The following is a 27,548-nucleotide window of genomic DNA, read 5'->3' on the forward strand; positions in this document are numbered from 1 at the left end:
CAATATGCATATCATTTGATAGATCTCCTCGTAATGCACAACTTTGCCTCAAGAACGATTGCTGTCAATCAAATCGTTCAATTGTTATTCACAAATATGTTAAAAACCTACTTTTGCGAACTAGTCCTAGGTTTTTTGCCCGATCGGAACCAAACCACTGCAGTAATATTCTGTGGACTCTCTAGATCAATAATTATTAAAAAAATGTTGAATTTTGTCCTTTGGTTAGCTGTAAGGGGATAATTTAGGAAAAGGGGTGTGGCCAAATATACCCCAAAGCCTATAAAACCTAAACGAAAACTCAAAACTTTATGAGCCTTGGTGAAATCATGTAACAGGTGACTCTTAACAAGCATGCAAAGTTTCATGGAGATCAGACCATAGGTGGCGCTGTAACAGTAGAAAAGGTCTCAAAACACAAGATTTATATGGTAAATGGCCCCAAATTGTTTGAAAATGCTCATATATTCACTCAAAAACACTAAATCTTCATATCATATGATAGATCTCCTCATTCTGAACAACTTTGCCTCTGGGACCAATGTTGTCAATAAAGCTGTTAATTAAATATTCAAGATTATTTTAAAAAGTTACTTTGGCATACTTGTGATACGGTTTAAGATGAAAATCAATAAAACCACTGAAGTACAATTCTCTAGACTCTGAAGGTCAATAATTATCAAAAACATGTTGAACAATTGCATTTGGGCAACTATAAACCAATTATTTTATAATATGTTATTTGCATAGTGTACACAAATGCCTATTTATACAAACAGAAAGCCCACAAATTATTAAAACTGTGTAAAATAATGCATGATTTCATTCTAAACAAGCATGCAAAATTTAAGACAGATTGGGCAAAAAAAAATTACAACACTATAACAGTTATGTTTTAAAACACAGTGTTGTTTGAGTAAATGCAATTTATAACCACTAGATGGCAGCGGAAGACCACTAATGGGCTCATTCAGCTAGTTAAACAGTACTGTTTTCATGAATTCATGCCAAAACATTAATAAATTAACTGTTATAACATTTTAAATCTCATTGAATTGATGTTTTCCATTTTGTTTATACAGATATATCAGTTTTTACAATTTTGCCACATTATGATTACAGTTTAACCTGAAAATGACATCTAAAGTCTGAAAAAGAGAAGACTTGCAATAATTTTATGTCACCTATCACTTATTTCAAATCCCAACATCTGCAACAAAATGTGTGTGCATGTATATGTGTGTCTTTGTCTTTGTGTGTGTGCATATGCTTATAGAGTATACATATATTAGTCTAATCATTTACTTTCAGTGTGTGTGTCTGTCTGTTAGCCTGTTCTCCATTTTGGATGTGTTTAACTGTCATCCATGCATCCAGGTTGGCTCAGACCACCTCAGAGGCCTTAATGTGCTTGAACCCCGGTAAATGCTGCTTGCAGCTTTAATTATTATTATTATTCTCCACTCAAACTGTTCGTGCAGCCCAAACCGTAAGGCCTAGAAAGCTGAAATTTGGTCAGAATGTAGTAGTCCGGCCTTCTTGTCAGATACCGAGTCTCGACCCAATCGGCCTAACGGGGGCGCTACAGCGCAAAAAACTAAAATTTTTGACATTTTTGGCCGTAAATCGTAAACCGTTAGCCGTAGACTCAAAAACATGGCATTGTTGCAATCCTTGGGTTAGCCCGAACAAAAGTGCACGGCGCCTTTTTGGGGTCTACGACGCACCGTTTTCTCGCAAAATCGAGCTATATCCGAAACCTACTTTTGCGAACTAGTCCTAGGATTTTCAACCAATCAGAACCAAACCAATTCATAAATATTCCCTGGACACTCAATATCAATAATTATCAAAAAAAAGTTGAAATTTCAATTCTTACGCGAAACAGTACACCAAAAAGCGTCTATGCTAACGTTAGCCAAATGCTATTTTGACTATAACTCTTGTACGAAATGAGATATCTTCACCAAACTCGGTACACATATGTATGAGCTCAATCTTTGGTCAAATCAAAAAAATTGCGCATCTCTGCCACTTGGGGGCGCTATAAGATAGAAAAAACACATAAATTGCTATAACTAGGCAACCGTTGGCTCGATCGACTTGAAAATCGGTATGCAGTGTCTTGGTCTGAAGGGGCACAAGTACCTATGAGGACATTTGCATATCTCCAAAAACATGGCCGCCATTGGCCAAACAAATTTAAGCACCTATTTGAAAGGGTTAACGGATGTTGATCGGAACGAAACTCGCTGGGTACGTTCGACTCATGAACCTTAAGGTCTGTAAGAATTTTGAAAGAAATCGGCCACTAGTTGGCGCTAACGAGTTTTATGGCTCTGTAATCACGTCGTGTTTCACATATCAACACAATATGCATATCATTTGATAGATCTCCTCGTAATGCACAACTTTGCCTCAAGAACCATTGCTGTCAATCAAATCGTTCAATTGTTATTCACAAATATGTTAAAAACCTACTTTTGCGAACTAGTCCTAGGTTTTTTGCCTGATCGGAACCAAACCACTGCAGTAATATTCTGTGGACTCTCTAGATCAATAATTATTAAAAAAATGTTGAATTTTGTCCTTTGGTTAGCTGTAACCGGGTAATTTAGAAAAAGGGGTGTGGCCAAACATACCCCAAAGCCTATAAAACCTAAAGGAAAACTCAAACCTGTATGAAACTCAGTGAAATCATGTATCAGGTGACTCTTAACAAGCATGCAAAGTTTCATGGAGATCAGACCATAGGTGGCGCTGTAACAGTAGAAAAGGTCTCAAAACACAAGATTTATATGGTAAATGGCCCCAAATTGTTTGAAAATGCTCATATATTCACTCAAAAACACTAAATCTTCATATCATATGATAGATCTCCTCATTCTGAACAACTTTGCCTCTGGGACCAATGTTGTCAATAAAGCTGTTAATTAAATATTCAAGATTATTTTAAAAAGTTACTTTGGCATACTTGTGATACGGTTTAAGATGAAAATCAATAAAACCACTGAAGTACAATTCTGTAGACTCTGAAGGTCAATAATTATCAAAAACATGTTGAACAACTGCATTTGGACAACTATAAACCAGTAATTTTATAATATGTTCTTTTCATAGTGTACACAAAGGCCTATTAATACAAACAGAAAGCCCACAAATTATCAAAACTGTGTAAAACAATGCATAATTTCATTCTAAACAAGCATGCAAAATTTAAGAGAGATTGGGCAAAAAAAAAAAAAAAACACTATAACAGTTATGTTTAAAAACAGTGTTGCTTGAGTAAATGCAATTTATAACCTCTAGATGGCAGTGGAAGACCACTAATGGGCTCATTCAGTTAAGTTGAACAGCACTGTTGAAAGGATTCATGAATTCATCCCAAAACATTAAAAATGTAACTGTTATAACATTTTAAATCTCATTGAGTCAATGTTTTCCATTTTGTTCTTACAGATATATCAGTTTTTACTATTTTGCCACATTGTGATTACAGTTTAACCTGAAAATGACATCTAAACTCTTAAAAAGAGAAGACTTGCAATAAGTTTATTGTCACCTATCACTTATTTCAAATACCTATATCTGCAACAAAATGTTTGTGCATGTATATGTGTGTCTTTCTGTGTGTGTGTGTGTGTGTGTGTGTGCATATGCTTATAGAGTATACATATATTAGTCTAATCATTTACTTTCAGTGTGTGTGTCTGTCTGTTAGCCTGTTCTCCATTTTGGATGTGTTTAAATGTCATCCATGCATCCAGGTTGGCTCAGACCACCTCAGAGGCCTTAATGTGCTTGAACCCCGGTAAATGCTGCTTGCAGCTTTAATTAGGGGTTCAAGCACGCAGTGCTGAAACCCTATTGTAATTGTTAGGATTTTTAGGGGTTCAAGCACGCAGTGCTGAAACCCTATTGTATTTGTTAGGATTTTTATTATTATTAGGGGTTCAAGCACGCAGTGCTGAAACCCTATTGTATCTGTTAGGATTTTTATTATTATTATTATTATTATTCTCCACTCAAACTGATCGTGCAGCCCAAACCGTAAGGCCTAGAGAGCTGAAACTTGGTCAGATTGTAGAAGTCCGGCCTTCTTGTCAGATCCAAAGGCTCGCCCCAATCGGCCTAAAGGGGGCGCTACAGTGATCAAAAATGCGTTAGTGCTAATAACTCCTAAACCGCTTATCATAGAGCCAATAATTTTACATTTCCGGAATCCGTGGGTCATGCGAAATTAAAAACGGTCACTCTGATTTTGGGTCTAGGAGGCCTCGTTTTTTCGCAAATTTGACGTATGTCCAAAACCTACTTCTGCGAACTAGTCCTAGGTTTTTCGCCCAATCTGAACCAAACCACTGCAGAAATGTTCTCTGGCCAGAGAATATCAATAATTATCAAAAAAAGGTTGAAATTTCGACTCGCTGTCGTAATGGGATGCCAAAACGTTCGAAAGTCGAGGACCAATTTTACGCAACAGGCTATAACTCGTGAAAGAAATAAGATATCTTAACCAAACTTGCTACACATTTGTAAGACCTAAAACTTTGGTCAAATAAAAAAAATTGCACACCTCTGCCACTTGGGGGCGCTATAAAAAGAAAAAACACATAAATGGCTATAACTAGGCTACCGTTGGCTCGATCGACCTAAAAATTGGTATGCAGTGTCTTTGTTTGAAGGGGCACAAGTACCTATGAGGACATTTGCATATCTCAAAAAACATGGCCGCCATTGGCCAAACAATTTTAAGCACCTATTTGAAAGGGTTAACGGATGTTGATCGGAACGAAACTCGCTGGGTACGTTCGACTCATGAACCTTAAGGTCTGTAAGAATTTTGAAAGAAATCGGCCACTAGTTGGCGCTAACGAGTTTTATGGCTCTGTAATCACGTGGTGTTTCACATATCAACACAATATGCATATCATTTGATAGATCTCCTCGTAATGCACAACTTTGCCTCAAGAACCATTGCTGTCAATCAAATCGTTCAAGTGTTATTCACAAATATGTTAAAAACCTACTTTTGCGAACTAGTCCTAGGTTTTTTGTCCGATCGGAACCAAACCACTGCAGTAATATTCTGTGGACTCTGTAGATCAATAATTATTAAAAAAATGTTGAATTTTGTCCTTTGGTTAGCTGTAAAGCGGTAATATAGAAAAAGGGGTGTGGCCAAACATACCCCAAAGCCTATAAAACCTAAACGAAAACTCAAAACTTTATGAAACTCATTGAAATCATGTAACACGTTACTCTTAACAAGCATGCAAAGTTTCATGGAGATCAGACCATAGGTGGCGCTATAACAGTAGAAAAGGTCTCAAAACACAAGATTTCTATGGTAAATGGCCTCAAATTGTTTGAAAATGCTCATATATTCACTCAAAAACACCAAATCTTCATATCATATGATATATCTCCTCATTCTGAACAACTTTGCCTCTGGGACCAATGTTGTCAATAAAGCTGTTAATTAAATATTCAAGATTATTTAAAAAAGTTACTTTGGCATACTTGTGATACAGTTTAAGATGAAAATCAATAAAACCACTGAAGTACAATTCTCTAGACTCTGAAGGTCAATAATTATCAAAAACATGTTGAACAATTGCATTTGGGCAACTATAAACCAGTCATTTCATAATATGTTCTTTTCATAGTGCACACAAAGGCCTATTAATACAATCAGAAAGCCCACAAATTATCAAAACTGTGTAAAATAATGCATGATTTCATTCTAAACAAGCATGCAAAGTTTAAGAGAGATTGGGCAAAAAAAAATTACAACACTTATAACAGTTATGTTTAAAACCAGGGTTGTTTGAGTAAATGCAATTTATAACCACTAGATGGCAGCGGAAGACCACTAATGGGCTCATTCAGTAAAGTTGAACAGTACTGTTGAAAGGATTCATGAATTCATGCCAAAACATTAAAAAATGAACTGTTATAACATTTTAAATCTCATTGAGTCAATGTTTTCCATTTTGTTCATACAGATATATCAGTTTTTAAAATTTTGCCACATTATGATTACAGTTTAACCTGAAAATGACATCTAAACTCTTAAAAAGAAAAGACTTGCAATAAGTTTATTATCACCTATCACTTATTTCAAATACCTATATCTGCAACAAAATGTTTGTGCATGTATATGTGTGTCTTTGTTTGTGTGTGTGTGTGTGTGTGTGTGTGTGTGTGAGCATATGCTTATAGAGTATACATATATTAGTCTAATCATTTACTTTCAGTGTGTGTGTCTGTCTGTTAGCCTGTTCTCCATTTTGGATGTGTTTAACTGTCATCCATGCATCCAGGTTGGCTCAGACCACCTCAGAGGCCTTAATGTGCTTGAACCCCGGTAAATGCTGCTTGCAGCTTTAATTAGGGGTTCAAGCACGCAGTGCTGAAACCCTATTGTATCTGTTAGGATTTTTATTATTATTATTATTATTATTCTCCACTCAAACTGATCGTGCAGCCCAAACCGTAAGGCCTAGAGAGCTGAAACTTGGTCAGATGGTAGAAGTCCGGCCTTCTTGTCAGATCCAAAGGCTCGCCCCAATCGGCCTAAAGGGGGCGCTACAGTGATCAAAAATGCGTTAGTGCTAATAACTCCTAAACCGCTTATCATAGAGCCAAAAATTTTACATTTCCGGAATCCGTGGGTCATGCGAAATTAAAAACGGTCACTCTGATTTTGGGTCTAGGAGGCCTCGTTTTTTCGCAAATTTGACGTATGTCCAAAACCTACTTTTGCGAACTAGTCCTAGGTTTTTCGCCCAATCTGAACCAAACCACTGCAGAAATGTTCTCTGGCCAGGGAATATCAATAATTATCAAAAAAAAGTTGAAATTTCGACTCGCTGTCGTAATGGGATGCCAAAACGTTCGAAAGTCGAGGAGCAATTTTACGCAACAGGCTATAACTCGTGAAAGAAATAAGATATCTTCACCAAACTTGCTACACATTTGTAAGACCTAAAACTTTGGTCAAATAAAAAAAATTGCACACCTCTGCCACTTGGGGGCGCTATAAAAAGAAAAAACACATAAATGGCTATAACTAGGCTACCGTTGGCTCGATCGACCTAAAAATTGGTATGCAGTGTCTTTGTTTGAAGGGGCACAAGTACCTATGAGGACATTTGCATATCTCAAAAAACATGGCCGCCATTGGCCAAACAATTTTAAGCACCTATTTGAAAGGGTTAACGGATGTTGATCGGAACGAAACTCGCTGGGTGCGTTCGACTCATGAACCTTAAGGTCTGTAAGAATTTTGAAAGAAATCGGCCACTAGTTGGCGCTAACGAGTTTATTGGCTCTGTAATCACGTGGTGTTTCACTTATCAACACAATATGCATATCATTGGATAGATCTCCTCATAATGCACAACTTTGCCTCAAGAACCATTGCTGTCAATCAAATTGTTCAAATGTTATTCACAAATATGGTAAAAACCTACTTTTACGAACTAGTCCTAGGTTTTTTGTCCGATCGGAACCAAACCACTGCAGTAATATTCTGTCGACTCTCTAGATCAATAATTATCAAAAAAATGTTGAATTTTGTCCTTTGGTTAGCTGTAAAGGGGTAATTTAGTAAAAGGGGTGTGGCCAAACATACCCCAAAGCCTATAAAACCTAAACGAAAACTCAAAACTTTATGAAACTTCGTGGAATCATGTATCAGGTGACTCTTAACAAGCATGCAAAGTTTCATGGAGATCGGATCATAGGTGGCGCTATAACAGTTGAAAAAGCCTCAAAAACACACATTTTCAATAGAAAATGATCACAATTTGTAGGACATGTTCATACATTCACACAAACACTAGATCTTCATATCATATGATAGATCTCCTCTTTGTGAACAACTTTGCCTCAAGGAACGAAGATGTCAATCAAATCGTTCAATTGTTATTCACAAATATGTTAAAAACTTACTTTTGCGAACTAGTCCCAGATTTTTTACCTGATCGAAACCAAACCACTGCAGTAATTTTATCTGGACTCTCTAGATCAATAATTATCAAAAAAATGTTGAATTTTGTCCTTTGGTTAGCTTTAACTGGCTAAATTAGAAAAGGGGCGTGACCAAAATACCCAAAAGCATATAAAACCTAAACGAAAACTCAAAACTTTATGAAACTTGGTGAAAACATGTAACAGGTGACTCTTAACAAGCATGCAAATTTTCATGGAGATCGGACCACAGGTGGCGCTATGACAGTAGAAAAGGTCTCAAAACATAAGATTGATATGGTAAATGGCCTCAAATTGTCTGAAAATGCTCATATATTCACATAAACACTAGATCTTCATATCATATGATAGATCTCCTCATTCTGAACAACTTTTGGGACCAATGTTGTCAATAAAGCTGTTAATTAAATATTGAAGATTATTTTAAAAAGTTACTTTGGCAAAGTAGTCCAAGGCTTTAAGCTGATAATCAATAAAACCACTGAAGTACAATTCTCTAGACTCTGAAGGTCAATAATAATTAAAAACATGTTGAAAAATTGCATTTGGACAACTATAAACCAGTGATTGTATAATATGTTCTTTTCACAGTGTACACAAAGGCCTATTTATACAAACAGAAAGCCCACAAACTATCAAAACTGTGTAAAATAAAGCCTAATTTCATTCTAAACAAGCATGCAAAATTTAAGAGAGATTGGGCAAAAAACTTTACACTATAACAGTTATGTTTAAAAACAGTGTTGAGTAAATGCAACCACTAGATGGCAGCGGAAGACCACTAATGGGCTCATTCAGCAAATTGAAACAGTACTTTTGAGAAGATTTATGAATTCATGCCTAAACAATAAAAAAAAACACTGTTACAACATTTTAAATCTCACTGAGTTAAAGTTTTCCATTTTGTTCATACAGACTTACCAGTTTTTAAAATTTTGCCACATTATGATTACAGTGAAACCTGAAAATGACATCCAAACTCTTAAAACTAGTTTAATCATTTAATTTCAGTGCGTGTGTCTGTCTGTCAGCCTATTCTCCGTTTTGGATGTGTTTAACTGTCATCCGTACATCCAGGTTGGCTCAGACCACCTCAGAGGCCTTAATGTGCTTGAACCCCGTAAATGCTGCTTGCAGCTTTAATTAGGGGTTCAAGCACGCAGTGCTGAAACCCTATTGTAATTGTTAGGATTTTTAGGGGTTCAAGCACGCAGTGCTGAAACCCTATTGTATTTGTTAGGATTTTTATTATTATTATTATTATTATTATTATTATTCTCCACTCAAACTGTTCGTGCAGCCCAAACCGTAAGGCCTAGAAAGCTGAAATTTGGTCAGAATGTAGTAGTCCGGCCTTCTTGTCAGATACCGAGTCTCGACCCAATCGGCCTAACGGGGGCGCTACAGCGCAAAAAACTAAAATTTTGGACATTTTTGGCCGTAAATCGTAAACCGTTAGCCATAGACTCAAAAACATGGCATTGTTGCAATCCTTGGGTTAGCCCGAACAAAAGTGCACGGCGCCTTTTTGGGGTCTACGACGCACCGTTTTCTCGCAAAATCGAGCTATATCCGAAACCTACTTTTGCGAACTAGTCCTAGGATTTTCAACCAATCAGAACCAAACCACTTCATAAATATTCCCTGGACACTCAATATCAATAATTATTAAAAAAAAGTTGAAATTTCAATTCTTACGCGAAACAGTACGCCAAAAAGCGTCTATGCTAACGTTAGCCAAATACTATTTTGACTATAACTCTTGAACGGAATGAGATATCTTCACCAAACTCGGTACACATATGTATGAGCTCAATCTTTGGTCAAATCAAAAACATTGCGCATCTCTGCCACTTGGAGGCGCTATAAGATAGAAAAAACATATAAATTGCTATAACTAGGCAACCGTTGGCTCGATCAACTTGAAAATCGGTATGCAGTGTCTTGGTCTGAAGGGGCACAAGTACTTATGAGGACATTTGCATATCTCAAAAAACATGGCCGTCATTGGCCAAACAAATTTAAGCACCTATTTGAAAGGGTTAACGGATGTTGATCGGAACGAAACTTGCTGGGTACGTTCGACTCATGAACCTTAAGGTCTGCAAGAATTTTGAAAGAAATCGGCCACTAGTTGGCGCTAACGAGTTTTATGGCTCTGTAATCACGTGGTGTTTCACATATCAACACAATATGCATATCATTTGATAGATCTCCTCGTAATGCACAACTTTGCCTCAAGAACCATTGCTGTCAATCAAATCGTTCAATTGTTATTCACAAATATGTTAAAAACCTACTTTTGCAAACTAGTCCTAGGTTTTTTGCCCGATCGGAACCAAACCACTGCAGTAATATTCTGTGGACTCTCTAGATCAATAATTATTAAAAATATGTTGAATTTTGTCCTTTGGTTAGCTGTAACGGGGTAATTTAGAAAAAGGGGTGTGGCCAAACATACCCCAAAGCCTATAAAACCTAAAGGAAAACTCAAAACTTTATGAAACTCAGTGAAATCATGTAAAAGGTGACTCTTAACAAGCATGCAAAGTTTCATGGAGATCAGACTATAGGTGGCGCTATAACAGTAGAAAAGGTCTCAAAACACAAGATTTATATGGTAAATGGCCTCAAATTGTTTGAAAATGTTCATATATTCACTCAAAAACACTAAATCTTCATATCATATGATAAATCTCCTCATTCTGAACAACTTTGCCTCTGGGACCAATGTTGTCAATAAAGCTGTTAATTAAATATTCAAGATTATTTAAAAAAGTTACTTTGGTAAAGTAGTCCAAGGCTTTAAGCTGAAAATCAATAAAACCACTGAAGTACAATTCTATAGACTCTGAAGGTCAATAATTACAATTGCATTTGGACAACTATAAACCAGTGATTGTATAATATGTTCTTTTCACAGTGTACACAAATTGTATTAATACAAACAGAAAGCCCACAAATTATCAAAACTGTGTAAAATAATGCCTAATTTCATTCTAAACAAGCATGCAAAATTTAAGAGAGATTGGGCAAAAAACATAACACTATAACAGTTATGTTTAAAAACAGTGTTGTTTGAGTAAAAGCAATTCATAACCACTAGATGGCAGCGGAAGACCACTAATGGGCTGATTCAGCAAATTGAAATCGTACTTTTGAAAAGATTTATGAATTCATGCCTAAACAATAAAAAACACTGTTACAACATTTTAAATCTCACTGAGTTAAAGTTTTCCATTTTGTTCATACAGACTTATCAGTTTTTAAAATTTGGCCACATTGTGATTACAGTGAAACCTGAAAATGACATCCAAACTCTTACAAACTAGTTTAATCATTTAAATTCAGTGCGTGTGTCAGTCTGTCAGCCTATTCTCCATTTTGGATGTGTTTAACTGTCATCCATACATCCAGGTTGGCTCAGACCACCTCAGAGGCCTTAATGTGCTTGAACCCCGTAAATGCTGCTTGCAGCTTTAATTATTATTATTATTCTTCCGCCTTAAAACTGAACGTGCAGCCCAAACCGTAAGGCCTAGAGAGCTGAAACTTGGTCAGATCGTAGTAGTCTGGCTCGCTACTCAGATACAAAGAACCGGCCCAATCGGCCTAACGGGGGCGCTACAGCGCAAAAAGCAAAAATTTTGGACAGTTTTGGCCGTAAAGTGTAAACCGTTAGCATTAGACTCAAAAACATGGCATTGTTGCAATCCTTGGGTTAGCCCGAACAAAAGTGCACGGCGCCTTTTTGGGGTCTACGACGCACCGTTTTCTCGCAAAATCGAGCTATATCCGAAACCTACTTTTGCGAACTAGTCCTAGGATTTTCAACCAATCAGAACCAAACCACTTCATAAATATTCCCTGGACACTCAATATCAATAATTATCAAAAAAAAGTTGAAATTTCAATTCATACGCGAAACAGTACACCAAAAATCGTCTATGCTAACGTTAGCCAAATGCTATTTTAACTATAACTCTTGAACGGAATGAGATATCTTCACCAAACTCGGTATACATATGTATGAGCTCAATCTTTGGTCAAATCAAAAAAATTGCGCATCTCTGCCACTTGGGGGCGCTATAAGATATAAAAAAACACATAAATTGCTATAACTAGGCAACCGTTGGCTCGATCGACTTGAAAATCGGTATGCAGTGTCTTGGTCTGAAGGGGCACAAGTACATATGAGGACATTAGCATATCTCAAAAAACATGGCCGCCATTGGCCAAACAAATTTAAGCACCTATTTGAAAGGGTTAACGGATGTTGATCAGAACGAAACTCGCTGGGTACGTTCGACTCATGAACCTTAAGGTCTGTAAGAATTTTGAAAGAAATCGGCCACTAGTTGGCGCTACCGAGTTTTATGGCTCTGTAATCACGTGGTGTTTCACATATCAACACAATATGCATATCATTTGATAGATCTCCTCATAATGCACAACTTTGCCTCTAGAACCATTGCTGTCAATCAAATCGTTCAATTGTTATTCACAAATATGTTAAAAACCTACTTTTGCAAACTAGTCCTAGGTTTTTTGTCCGATCGGAACCAAACCACTGCAGTAATATTCTGTGGACTCTCTAGATCAATAATTATCAAAAAAATGTTGAATTTTGTCCTTTGGTTAGCTGTAAAGGGGTAATTTAGAAAAAGGGGTGTGGCCAAACATACCCCAAAGCCTATAAAACCTAAACGAAAACTCAAAACTTTATCAAACTCGGTGAAATCATGTAACATGTGACTCTTAACAAGCGTGCAAAGTTTCATGGAGATCGGACCATAGGTGGCGCTATAACAGTAGAAAAGGTCTCAAAACACAAGATTTATATGGTAAATGGCCTCAAATTGGTTGTAAATGCTCATATATTCACTCAAAAACACTAGATCTTCATATAATTTGATAAATATTCTCATTCTGAACAACTTTGCCTCTGGGACCAACGTTGTCAATAAAGCTGTTAATTAAATATTCAAGATTATTTTAAAAAGTTACTTTGGCAAAGTATTCCAAGGCTTTAAGCTGAAAATCAATAAAACCACTGAAGTACAATTCTGTAGACTCTGAAGGTCAATAATTATCAAAAACATGTTGAACAATTGCATTTGGACCACTATAAACCAGTGGTTTTATAATATGTTATTTTACATAGTGTACACAAAGGCCTATTAATACAAACAGAAAGCCCACAAATTATCAAAACTGTGTAAAATAATGCATAATTTCATTCTAAGCAAGCATGCAAAATTTAAGAGAGATTGGGCAAAAAAATAACACTATACCAGTTATGTTTAAAAACACTGTTGTTTGAGTAAATACAATTTATAACCTCTAGATGGCAGAGGAAGACCACTAATGTGTTCATTCAGCTAAGTTAAACAGCACTGTTTTCATGAATTCAAGCTAAACATTAATAAATTAACTGTTATAACATTTTAAATCTCATTGAATTGATGTTTTCCATTTTGTTCATACAGATGTATCAGTTTTTCCAATTTTGCCACATTATGATTACAGTTTAATCTGAAAATGACATCTAAACTCTTAAAAAGAGAAGACTTGCAATACGTTTATTGTCACCTATCACTTATTTCAGATACCTATATCTGCAACAAAATGTTTGTGCATATATATGTGTGTGTGTGTGTGCATATGCTTATAGAGTATTAATATATTAGTTTAATCATTGAATTTCAGTGTGTGTGTTTCTGTTAGCCTGTTCTCCATTTTGGATGTGTTTAACTGTCATCCATGCATCCAGGTTGGCTCAGACCACCTCAGATGCCTTAAATGCTTGAACCCCGTAAATGCTGCTTGCAGCTTTAATTATTATTATTATTATTCTCCACTCAAACTGTTCGTGCAGCCCAAACCGTAAGGCCTAGAAAGCTGAAATTTGGTCAGAATGTAGTAGTCCGGCCTTCTTGTCAGATACCGAGTCTCGACCCAATCGGCCTAACGGGGGCGCTACAGCGCAAAAAACAAAAATTTTGGACATTTTTGGCCGTAAATCGTATACCGTTAGCCGTAGACTCAAAAACATGGCATTGTTGCAATCCTTGGGTTAGCCCGAACAAAAGTGTATGGCGCCTTTTTGGGGTCTACGACGCACCGTTTTCTCGCAAAATCGAGCTATATCCGAAACCTACTTTTGCGAACTAGTCCTAGGATTTTCAACCAATCAGAACCAAACCACTTCATAAATATTCCCTGGACACTCAATATCAATAATTATCAAAAAAAAGTTGAAATTTCAATTCTTACGCGAAACAGTACACCAAAAAGCGTCTATGCTAACGTTAGCCAAATGCTATTTTGACTATAACTCTTGAACAGAATGAGATATCTTCACCAAACTCGGTATACATATGTATGAGCTCAATCTTTGGTCAAATCAAAAAAATTGCGCATCTCTGCCACTTGGGGGCGCTATAAGATAGAAAAAACACATAAATGGCTATAACTAGGCAACCGTTGGCTCGATCGACTTGAAAATCGGTATGCAGTGTCTTGGTCTGAAGGGGCACAAGTACCTATGAGGACATTTGCATATCTAAAAAAACATGGCCGCCATTGGCCAAACAAATTTAAGCACCTATTTGAAAGGGTTAACGGATGTTGATCGGAACGAAACTCGCTGGGTACGTTCGACTCATGAACCTTAAGGTCTGTCAGAATTTTGAAAGAAATCGGCCACTAGTTGGCGCTAACGAGTTTTATGGCTCTGTAATCACGTGGTGTTTCACATATCAACACAATATGCATATCATTTGATAGATCTCCTCGTATTGCACAACTTTGCCTCAAGAACCATTGCTGTCAATCAAATCGTTCAATTGTTATTCACAAATATGTTAAAAACCTACTTTTGCGAACTAGTCCTAGGTTTTTTGCCCGATCGGAACCAAACCACTGCAGTAATATTCTGTGGACTCTCTAGATCAATAATTATTAAAAAAATGTTGAATTTTGTCCTTTGGTTAGCTGTAACTGGGTAATTTAGAAAAAGGGGTGTGGCCAAACATACCCCAAAGCCTATAAAACCTAAAGGAAAACTCAAAACTTTATGACACTCAGTGAAATCATGTATCAGGTGACTCTTAACAAGCATGCAAAGTTTCATGGAGATCAGACCATAGGTGGCGCTATAACAGTAGAAAATGTCTCAAAACACAAGATTTATATGGTAAATGGCCTCAAATTGTTTGAAAATGTTCATATATTCACTCAAAAACACTAAATCTTCATATCATATGATAAATCTCCTCATTCTGAACAACTTTGCCTCTGGGACCAATGTTGTCAATAAAGCTGTTAATTAAATATTCAAGATTATTTTAAAAAGTTACTTTGGCATACTTGTGATACGGTTTAAGCTGAAAATCAATAAAACCACTGAAGTACAATTCTCTAGACTCTGAAGGTCAATAATTATCAAAAACATGTTGAACAATTGCATTTGGGCAACTATAAACCAATAATTTTATAATATGTTATTTGCATAGTGTACACAAAGGCCTATTTATACAAACAGAAAGCCCACAAATTATTAAAACTGTGTAAAATAATGCATGATTTCATTCTAAACAAGCATGCAAAATTTAAGAGAGATTGGGCAAAAAAAAATTACAACACTATAACAGTTATGTTTTAAAACACAGTGTTGTTTGAGTAAATGCAATTTATAACCACTAGATGGCAGCGGAAGACCACTAATGGGCTCATTCAGCTTGTTAAACAGTACTGTTTTCATGAATTCATGCCAAAACATTAATAAATTAACTGTTATAACATTTTAAATCTCATTGAATTGATGTTTTCCATTTTGTTAATACAGATATATCAGTTTTTACAATTTTGCCACATTATGATTACAGTTTAAACTGAAAATGACATCTAAACTCTTAAAAAGAGAAGACTTGCAATACATTTATTGTCACCTATCACTTATTTCAAATCCCAACATCTGCAACAAAATGTGTGTGCATGTATATGTGTGTCTTTGTCTTTGTGTGTATCCGTATGCTTATAGAGTATGAATATATTAGTCTAATAATTTACTTTCAGTGTGTGTGTCTGTTTGTTAGCCTATTCTCCATTTTGGATGTGTTTAGCGGTCATCCATACGTCCAGGTTGGCTCTAACCACCTCAGATGCCTTAAATGCTTGAACCCCGGTAAATGCTGCTTGCAGCTTTAATTAGGGGTTCAAGCACGCAGTGCTGAAACCCTATTGTAATTGTTAGGATTTTTATTATTATTAGGGGTTCAAGCACGCAGTGCTGAAACCCTCTTGTAATTGTTAGGATTTTTATTATTATTATTATTCTTCCGCCCTAGAACTGAACGTGCAGCCCAAACCGTAAGGCCTAGAGAGCTGAAATTTGGACAGATCGTAGAGCTCATTTTGGGGAGAACTTATCAAAGTCTCAGCCCAATCGGCCTAACGGGGGCGCTACAGCGCAAAAAACAAAATTTTTTGACATTTTTGGCCGCAGATCGTAAACCGTTAGCCGTAGACTCAAAAACAAGGCATCGTTGCAATCCTTGGGTTAGTCCGAACAAAAGTGCACAACTTCATTTTTTGCTCTACGACGCACCGTTTTCTCACAAAATCGAGCTATGTCCGAAACCTACTTTTGCGAACTAGTCCTAGGATTTTCAACCAATCGGAACCAAACCACTTCAGAAATATTCCCTGGACACTCAATATCAATAATTATCAAAAAAAAGTTGAAATTTCGATTCTTACGCGAAACAGTACGCCAAGAAGCGTCTATGCTAACGTTAGCCAAATGCTATTTTGACTATAACTCTTGAACGGAATGAGATATCTTCACCAAACTTGGTACACATATGTATGAGCTCAATCTTTGGTCAAACAAAAAAAATTGCGCATCTCTGCCACTTGGGGGCGCAATAAGATAGAAAAAACACATAAATGGATATAACTAGGCAACCGTTGGCTCGATCGACTTGAAAATTGGTATGCAGTGTCTTGGTCTGAAGGGGCACAAGTACCTATGAGGACATTTGCATATCTCAAAAAACATGGCCGCCATTGGCCAAACAAATTTAAGCACCTATTTGAAAGGGTTAACGGATGTTGATCGGAATGAAACTCGCTGGGTACGTTCGACTCTTGAACCTCAAGGTCTGTAAGAATTTTGAAAGAAATCGGCCACTAGTTGGCGCTAACGAGTTTTATGGCTCTGTAATCACATGGTGTTTCACATATCAACACAATATCCATATCATTTGATAGACCTCCTCATAATGCACAACTTTGCCTCAAGAACCATTGCTGTCAATCAAATCGTTCAATTGTTATTCACAAATATGTTAAAAACCTACTTTTGCGAACTAGTCCTAGGTTTTTTGTCCGATCGGAACCAAACCACTGCAGTAATATTCTGTAGACTCTCTAGATCAATAATTATCAAAAAAATGTTGAATTTTGTCCTTTGGTTAGCTGTAAAGGGGTAATTTAGTAAAAGGGGTGTGGCCAAACATACCCCAAAGCCTATAAAACCTAAACGAAAACTCAAAACTTTATGATACTCAGTGAAATCATGTAACAGGTGACTCTTAACAAGCATGCAAAGTTTTAAGGAGATCAGACCATAGGTGGCGCTATAACAGTAGAAAAGGTCTCAAAACACAAGATTTTTATGGTAAATGGCCTCAAAATTGTTTGAAAATGCTCATATATTCACTCAAAAACACTAGATCTTCATATCATATGATAAATCTCCTCATTCTGAACAACTTTGCCTCTGGGACCAATGTTGTCAATAAAGCTGTTAATTAAATATTCAAGATTATTTAAAAAAGTTACTTTGGCATACTTGTGATACGGTTTAAGCTGAAAATCAATAAAACCACTGAAGTACAATTCTCTAGACTCTGAAGGTCAATAATTATCAAAAACATGTTGAACAATTGCATTTGGGCAACTATAAACCAGTAATTTTATAATATGTTATTTGCATAGTGTACACAAAGGCCTATTAATACAAACAGAAAGCCCACAAATTATCAAAACTGTGTAAAATAATGCATAATTTCATTCTAAACAAGCATGCAAAATTTAAGAGAGATTGGGCAAAAAAAAATAACAACACTATAACAGTTATGTTTAAAACCAGGGTTGTTTGAGTAAATGCAATTTATAACCACTAGATGGCAGCGGAAGACCACTAATGGGCTCATTCAGCTAAGTTGAACAGCACTGTTTTCATGAATTCTTGCCAAAACATTAATAAATTAACTGTTATAACATTTTAAATCTTACTGAATCAATGTTTTCCATTTTGTTCATACAGATGTATCAGTTTTTACAATTTTGCCACATTATGATTACAGTTTAACCTGAAAATGACATCTAAACTCTAAAAAAGAGAAGACTTGCAATAAGTTTATTGTCACCTATCACTTATTTCAAATACCTATATCTGCAACAAAATGTGTGTCCATGTATATGTGTGTCTTGGTGTGTGTGTGTGTGCATATGCTTATAGAGTATTAATATATTAGTCTAATCATTTACTTTCAGTGTGTGTGTCTGTCTGTTAGCCTGTTCTCCATTTTGGATGTGTTTAACTGTCATCCATGCATCCAGGTTGGCTCTGACCACCTCAGATGCCTTAAATGCTTGAACCCCGGTAAAATGCTGCTTGCAGCTTTAATTAGGGGTTCAAGCACGAAGTGCTGAAACCCTATTGTTTTTGTTAGGATTTTTATTATTATTATTATTAGGGGTTCAAGCACGCAGTGCTGAAACCCTATTGTAATTGTTAGGATTTTTAGGGGTTCAAGCACGCAGTGCTGAAACCCTATTGTAATTGTAAGGATTTTTTTTATTATTATTATTTTTCTCCGCTAAAACTGATTGTGCAGACCAAACCGTAAGGCCTAGAGAGCTGAAACTTGGCCAGATTGTAGAGCTCCCCGAGGGGACATTCTGACAAAGTCTCACCCCAATCGGCCAAACGGGGGCGCTACAGTGCAAAAAACAAAAAATTTTTACATTTTTGGCCGTAAATCTTAAACCGTTACCCGTAAACTCAAAAACATGGCATTGTTGCAATCCTTGGGTTAGACCGAACAAAAGTGTATGGCGCCTTTTTGGGGTCTACGACGCACCGTTTTCTCGCAAAATCGAGCTATATCCGAAACCTACTTTTGCGAACTAGTCCTAGGATTTTCAACCAATCGGAATCAAACCACTGCAGAAATATCCACTGTCCACTCAATATCAAAAATTATCAAAAAAAAGTTGAAATTTCGATTCTTACGCGAAACAGTACGCCAAAAAGCGTCTAGGGTAACGTTAGCCAAATGCTATTTTGACTATAACTCTTGAACGGAATGAGATATCTTCACCAAACTCGGTATACAGATGTAAGAGCTCAATCTTTGGTCAAATCAAAAAAATTGCGCATCTCTGCCACTTGGGGGCGCTATAAGATAGAAAAAACACATAAATTGCTATAACTAGGCAACCGTTGGCTCGATCGACTTGAAAATTGGTTTGCAGTGTCTTGGTCTGAAGGGGCACAAGTACATATGAGGACATTAGCATATCTCAAAAAACATGGCCGCCATTGGCCAAACAAATTTAAGCACCTATTTCAAAGGGTTAACGGATGTTGATCGGAACGAAACTCGCTGGGTACGTTCGACTCATGAACCTTAAGGTCTGTAAGAATTTTGAAAGAAATCGGCCACTAGTTGGCGCTAACGAGTTTTATGGTTCTGTAATCACGTGGTGTTTCACATATCAACACAATATGCATATCATTTGATAGATCTCCTCATAATGCACAACTTTGCCTCTAGAACCATTGCTGTCAATCAAATCGTTCAATTGTTATTCACAAATATGTTAAAAACCTACTTTTGCGAACTAGTCCTAGGTTTTTTGTCCGATCGGAACCAAACCACTGCAGTAATATTCTGTGGACTCTCTAGATCAATAATTATCCAACAAATGTTGAATTTTGTCCTTTGGTTAGCTGTAAAGGGGTAATTTAGAAAAAGAGGTGTGGCCAAACATACCCCAAAGCCTATAAAACCTAAACGAAAACTCAAAACTTTATCAAAGTCGGTGAAATCATGTAACATGTGACTCTTAACAAGCATGCAAAGTTTCATGGAGATCGGACCATAGGTGGCGCTATAACAGTAGAAAAGGTCTCAAAACACAAGATTTATATGGTAAATGGCCTCAAATTGGTTGTAAATGCTCATATATTCACTCAAAAACACTAGATCTTCATATAATTTGATAAATATTGTCATTCTGAACAACTTTGCCTCTGGGACCAACGTTGTCAATAAAGCTGTTAATTAAATATTCAAGATTATTTTAAAAAGTTACTTTGGCAAAGTATTCCAAGGCTTTAAGCTGAAAATCAATAAAACCACTGAAGTACAATTCTGTAGTCTCTGAAGGTCAGTAATTATCAAAAACATGTTGAACAATTGCATTTGGACCACTATAAACCAGTGGTTTTATAATATGTTATTTTACATAGTGTACACAAAGGCCTATTAATACAAACAGAAAGCCCACAAATTATCAAAACTGTGTAAAATAATGCATAATTTAATTCTAAGCAAGCATGCAAAATTTAAGAGAGATTGGGCAAAAAAATAACACTATACCAGTTATGTTTAAAAACACTGTTGTTTGAGTAAATACAATTTATAACCTCTAGATGGCAGCGGAAGACCACTAATGTGTTCATTCAGCTAAGTTAAACAGCACTGTTTTAATGAATTCAAGCTAAACATTAATAAATTAACTGTTATAACATTTTAAATCTCATTGAATTGATGTTTTCCATTTTGTTCATACAGATGTATCAGTTTTTCCAATTTTGCCACATTATGATTACAGTTTAATCTGAAAATGACATCTAAACTCTTAAAAAGAGAAGACTTGCAATAAGTTTATTGTCACCTATCACTTATTTCAGATACCTATATCTGCAACAAAATGTTTGTGCATATATATGTGTGTGTGTGTGTGTGCATATGCTTATAGAGTATTAATATATTAGTTTAATCATTGAATTTCAGTGTGTGTGTTTCTGTTAGCCTGTTCTCCATTTTGGATGTGTTTAACTGTCATCCATGCATCCAGGTTGGCTCAGACCACCTCAGATCCCTTAAATGCTTGAACCCCGTAAATGCTGCTTGCAGCTTTAATTATTATTATTATTATTATTTTTCCGCCTTAAAACTGAACGGGCAGCCCAAACCGTAAGGCCTAGAGAGCTGAAACTTGGTCAAAAGGTAGTAGTCTTGCTCGCTACTCAGGCGCAAAGATCCGGCCCAATCGGCCAGTGGGGGGCGCTACAGTGATCAAAAATGCGTTTTTGCTAATAGCTCCTAAACCGCTTGTGATAGAGCCAAAAATTTAACATTTCTGGAATCCGTGGGTCATGCGAAATTATAAACGGTCACTCTGATTTTGGGTCTAGGAGGCCTCATTTTTTCGCAAATTTGACGTATGTCCAAAACCTACTTTTGCGAACTAGTCCTAGGTTTTTCACCCAATCTGAACCAAACCACTGCAGAAATGTTCTCTGTCCAGTGAATATCAATAATTATCAAAAAAAAGTAGAAATTTCGACTCACTGTCGTGATGGGATGCCAAAACATTCGAAAGTCGAGGACCAATTTTACGCAACAGGCTATAACTCATTAATGAAATGAGATATCTTCACCAAACATGGTACACATATGTATGAGCTCAATCTTTGGTCAAATAAAAAAAATTGCGCATCTCTGCCACTTGGGGGCGCAATAAGATAGAAAAAACACATAGATGTCTATAACTAGGCAACCGTTGGCTCGATCGACTTGAAAATTGGTATGCAGTGTCTTGGTCTGAAGGGGCACAAGTACCTATGAGGACATTTGCATATCTCAAAAAACATGGCCGCCATTGGCCAAACAATTTTAAGCACCTATTTGAAAGGGTTAACGGATGTTGATCGGAACGAAACTCACTGGGTACGTTCGACTCATGAACCTTAAGGTCTGTAAGAATTTTGAAAGAAATCGGACACTAGTTGGCGCTAACGAGTTTTATGGCTTTGTAATCACGTGGTGTTTCACATATCAACACAATATCCATATCATTTGATAGATCTCCTCATAATGCACAACTTTGCCTCAAGAACCATTGCTGTCAATCAAATCGTTCATTAATTATTCACAAATATGTTAAAAACCTACTTTTGCGAACTAGTCATAGGATTTTTGTCCGATCGGAACCAAACCACTGCAGTAATAATCTGTGGACTCTCTAGATCAATAATTATCAAAAAAATGTTGAATTTTGTACTTTGGTTAGCGTTAAAGGGGTAATTAAGAAAAGGGGTGTGGCCAAACATACCCCAAAGCCTATAAAACCTAAAGGAAAACTCAAAACTTTATGAAACTTGGTGAAAACATGTAACAGGTGACTCTTAACAAGCATGCAATGTTTCATGGAGATCGGACCATAGATGGCGCTATAACAGTTGAAAAAGCCTCAAAAACACACATTTTCAATAGAAAATGATCACAATTTGTAGGACATGTTCATACATTCAAACAAACACTAGATCTTAATATCATATGATAGATCTCCTCATAATGCACAACTTCGCCTCAAGAACCATTGCTGTCAATCAAATCGTTCAATTGTTATTCACAAATATGTTAAAAAGCTACTTTTGCGAACTAGTCCTAGGTTTTTTGTCTGATCGGAACCAAACTACTGCAGTAATATTCTGTGGACTCTCTAGATCAATAATTATCAAAAAAATGTTGAATTTTGTACTTTGGTTAGCTGTAAAGGGGTAATTAAGAAAAGGGGTGTGGCCAAACATACCCCAAAGCCTATAAAACGTAAACGAAAACTCTAAACTTTATGAAAATTGGTGAAATCATGTAAAAGGTGACTCTTAACAAGCATGCAAAGTTTCATGGAGATCGGACTATAGGTGGCGCTATAACAGTAGAAAAGGTCTCAAAAGACAAGATTTATATGGTAAATGGCCTCAAATTGTTTGAAAATGCTCATATATTCACTCAAAAACACTAAATCTTCATATCATATGATAGATCTCCTCATTCTGAAAAACTTTGCCTCTGGGACCAATTTTGTCAATAAATCTGTTAATTAAATATTCAAGATTATTTTAAAAAGTTACTTTGGCAAAGTATTCCAAGGCTTTAAGCTGAAAATCAATAAAACCACTGAAGTACAATTCTGTAGACTCTGAAGGTCAATAATTATCAAAAACGTTGAACAATTGCATTTGGACAACTATAAACCACTGATTTTATAATATGTTATTTGCATAGTGTACACAAAGGCCTATTAATACAAACAGAAAGCCCACAAATTATCAAAACTGTGTAAAATAATGCATAATTTCATTCTTAACAAGCATGCAAAATTTAAGAGAGATTGGGCAAAAAAAATAACACTATAACAGTTATGTTTAAAAACACTGTTGTTTGAGTAAATGCAATTTATAACCTCTAGATGGCAGCGGAAGACCACTAATGGGCTCATTCAGTTAAGTTAAACAGTACTGTTTTCATAAATTCAAGCAAAACATTAATAAATTAACTGTTATAACATTTTAAATCTCATTGAATTGATGTTTTCCATTTGGTTCATACAGATGTATCAGTTTTTACAATTTTTCCACATTATGATTACAGTTTAACCTGAAAATGACATCTAAACTCTTAAAAAGAGAAGACTTGCAATAAGTTTATTGTCACCTATCACTTATTTCAGATACCTATATCTGCAACAACATGTTTGTGCATGTATATGTGTGTGTGTGTGTGTGTGTGTGTGTGTGTGCATATGCTTATAGAGTATTAATATATTAGTTTAATCAGTGAATTTCAGTGTGTGTGTCTGTCTGTTAGCCTGTTCTCCATTTTGGATGTGTTTAACTGTCATCCATGCATCCAGCTTGGCTCAGACCACCTCAGATGCCTTAAATGCTTGAACCCCGTAAATGCTGCTTGCAGCTTTAATTATTATTATTATTATTATTATTCTCCACTCAAACTGTTCGTGCAGCCCAAACCGTAAGGCCTAGAAAGCTGAAATTTGGTCAGAATGTAGTAGTCCGGCCTTCTTGTCAGATACCGAGTCTCGACCCAATCGGCCTAACGGGGGCGCTACAGCGCAAAAAACTAAAATTTTGGACATTTTTGGCCGTAAATCGTAAACCGTTAGCCGTAGACTCAAAAACATGGCATTGTTGCAATCCTTGGGTTAGCCCGAACAAAAGTGCACGGCGCCTTTTTGGGGTCTACGACGCACCGTTTTCTCGCAAAATCGAGCTATATCCGAAACCTACTTTTGCGAACTAGTCCTAGGATTTTCAACCAATCAGAACCAAACCAATTCATAAATATTCCCTGGACACTCAATATCAATAATTATCAAAAAAAAGTTGAAATTTCAATTCTTACGCGAAACAGTACACCAAAAAGCGTCTATGCTAACGTTAGCCAAATGCTATTTTGACTATAACTCTTGAACGGAATGAGATATCTTCACCAAACTCGGTACACATATGTATAAGCTCAATCTTTGGTCAAATCAAAAAAATTGCACATCTCTGCCACTTGGGGGCGCTATAAGATAGAAAAAACACATAAATTGCTATAACTAGGCAACCGTTGGCTCGATCGACTTGAAAATCGGTATGCAGTGTCTTGGTCTGAAGGGGCACAAGTACCTATGAGGACATTTGCATATCTCAAAAAACATGGCCGCCATTGGCCAAACAAATTTAAGCACCTATTTGAAAGGGTTAACGGATGTTGATCGGAACGAAACTCGCTGGGTACGTTCGACTCATGAACCTTAAGGTATGTAAGAATTTTGAAAGAAATCGGCCACTAGTTGGCGCTAACGAGTTTTATGGCTCTGTAATCACGTGGTGTTTCACATATCAACACAATATGCATATCATTTGATAGATCTCCTCGTAATGCACAACTTTGCCTCAAGAACCATTGCTGTCAATCAAATCGTTCAATTGTTATTCACAAATATGTTAAAAACCTACTTTTGCGAACTAGTCCTAGGTTTTTTGTCCGATCGGAACCAAACCACTGCAGTAATATTCTGTGGACTCTGTAGATCAATAATTATTAAAAAAATGTTGAATTTTGTCCTTTGGTTAGCTGTAAAGGGGTAATATAGAAAAAGGAGTGTGGCCAAACATACCCCAAAGCCTATAAAACCTAAACGAAAACTCAAAACTTTATGAAACGTGGTGAGAACATGTAACAGGTAACTCTTAACAAGCATGCAAAGTTTCATGGAGATCGCACCATAGGTGGTGCTATAACAGTAGAAAAGGTCTCAAAACACAAGATTTATATGGTAAATGGCCTCAAATTGTTTGAAAATGCTCATATATTCACTCAAAAACACTAGATCTTCATATCATATGATAGATCTCCTCATTCTGAACAACTTTGCCTCTGGGACCAATGTTGTCAATAAAGCTGTTAATTAAATATTCAAGATTATTTCAAAAAGTTACTTTGGCAAACTAGTGATAGGGTATAAGCTGAAAATCAATAAAACCACTGAAGTACAATTCTCTAGACTCTGAAGGTCAATAATTATCAAAAACATGTTGAACAGTTGCATTTGGACAACTATAAACCAGTAATTTTATAATATGTTATTTGCATAGTGTACACTAAGGCCTATTAATACAAACAGAAAGCCCACAAATTATCAAAACTGTGTAAAATAATGCATAATTTCATTCTAAACAAGCATGCAAAATTTAAGAGAGATTGGTCAAAAAAAATAACAACACTTTAACAGTTATATTTAAAAACACAGTGTTGCTTGAGTAAATGCAATTTAGAACCACTAGATGGCAGCGGGAGACCACTAATGGGCTCATTCAGCAAAGTTGAACAGTACTGTTGAAAGGATTCATTAATTCATGCCAAAACATAAAAAAAATTAACTGTTATAACATTTTAAATCTCATTGAGTCAATGTTTTCCATTTTGTTCATACAGATATATCAGTTTTTACAATTTTGCCACATTGTGATTACAGTTTAACCTGAAAATGACATCTAAACTGTTAAAAACTAGTTTAATCATTTAATTTCAGTGTTTGTGTCTGTCTGCCAGCCTATTCTTCATTTTGGATGTCTTTAACTGTCATCCATGCATCCAGGTTAGCCAAGACCACCTCAGAGGCCTTAAATGCTTGAACCCCGTAAAATGCTGCTTGCAGCTTTAATTATTATTATTATTATTATTCTTCCGCCTTAAAACTGAACGGGCAGCCCAAACCGTAAGGCCTAGAGAGCTGAAACTTGGTCAAAAGGTAGTAGTCTTGCTCGCTACTCAGATACAAAGATCCAGCCCATTCGGCCAGTGGGGGGCGCTACAGCGATCAAATATGCGTTTTTGCTAATAGCTCCTAAACCGCTTATCGTAGACTCAAAAATTTAACATTTCTGGAATCCTTGGGTCAAGCGAAATTAAAAACGGTCACTCTGATTTTGGGTCTAGGAGGCCTCGTTTTTTCGCAAACTTGACGTATGTCCAAAACCTACTTTTGCGAACTAGTCCTAGGATTTTCAACCAATCTGAACCAAACAACTGCAGAAATGTTCTCTGGCCAGTGAATATCAATAATTATCAAAAAAAAGTTGAAATTTCGAATCACTGTCGTAATGGGATGCGAAAATGTTCTAAAGTCGAGGACCAATTTTACGCAACAGGCTATAACTCATGAATGAAATGAGATATCTTAACCAAACTTGCTGGACACTTGTAAGAGCAAAAACTTTGGTCAAATAAAAAAAATTGCACACCTCTGCCCCTTGGGGGCGCTATAAGACAGAAAAAACACATAAATGGCTATAACTAAGCAACCGTTGGTCCGATCGACTTGAAAATTGGCATGTCATGTCTTTGTCAGAAGTGGCACAAGTATCTATGAGGACATTCGCGTATCTCAAAAAACATGGCCGCCATTGGCCAAAGAAGTTTGAGCACCTATTTAACAAGGTTAACGGATGTCAATCGGAACGAAACTCGGTGGGCATGTTTGACTCATAGCCCTAAAGGAATGCAAGAATTTTGAAAGAAATCGGCCACTAGTTGGCGCTAACGAGTTTTATGGCTCTGTAATCACGTGGTGTTTCACATATCAACACAATATGCATATCATTTGATAGATCTCCTCATAATGCACAACTTTGCCTCAAGAACCATTGCTGTCAATCAAATCGTTCAATTGTTATTCACAAATATGTTAAAAACCTACTTTTGCGAACTAGTCCTAGGTTTTTTGCCCGATCGGAACCAAACCACTGCAGTAATATTCTGTGGACTCTCTAGATCAATAATTATTAAAAAAATGTTGAATTTTGTCCTTTGGTTAGCTGTAACGGGGTAATTTAGAAAAAGGGGTGTGGCCAAACATACCCCGAAGCCTATAAAACCTAAAGGAAAACT

The 27,548-nt window shown here is 36.3% G+C and overlaps 1 long non-coding RNA gene across 2 annotated transcripts; it reads right to left on the bottom strand.

Annotated features, from left to right (window-relative positions):
* Positions 1-841: 841 nt before the first annotated feature.
* Positions 842-25,175, bottom strand: LOC127969349 (uncharacterized). 2 transcript variants are annotated; one of them, XR_008156251.1, is made up of 3 exons: positions 24,782-25,175; positions 14,156-14,543; positions 842-1,760 (listed from the first exon to the last, which is right to left on the bottom strand). It is a non-coding gene; the product is annotated as an uncharacterized LOC127969349 (long non-coding RNA). The 2 variants fall into 2 exon arrangements; XR_008156252.1 differs by lacking the exon at positions 24,782-25,175 and adding an exon at positions 19,703-19,983 and having other exon boundaries at positions 14,156-14,670.
* Between the last annotated feature and the right edge of the window lie 2,373 nt (positions 25,176-27,548).

The sequence above is a fragment of the Carassius gibelio genome, chromosome B12 (genome assembly GCF_023724105.1).
Source record: "Carassius gibelio isolate Cgi1373 ecotype wild population from Czech Republic chromosome B12, carGib1.2-hapl.c, whole genome shotgun sequence".
Lineage (NCBI taxonomy): Eukaryota > Metazoa > Chordata > Actinopteri > Cypriniformes > Cyprinidae > Carassius > Carassius gibelio.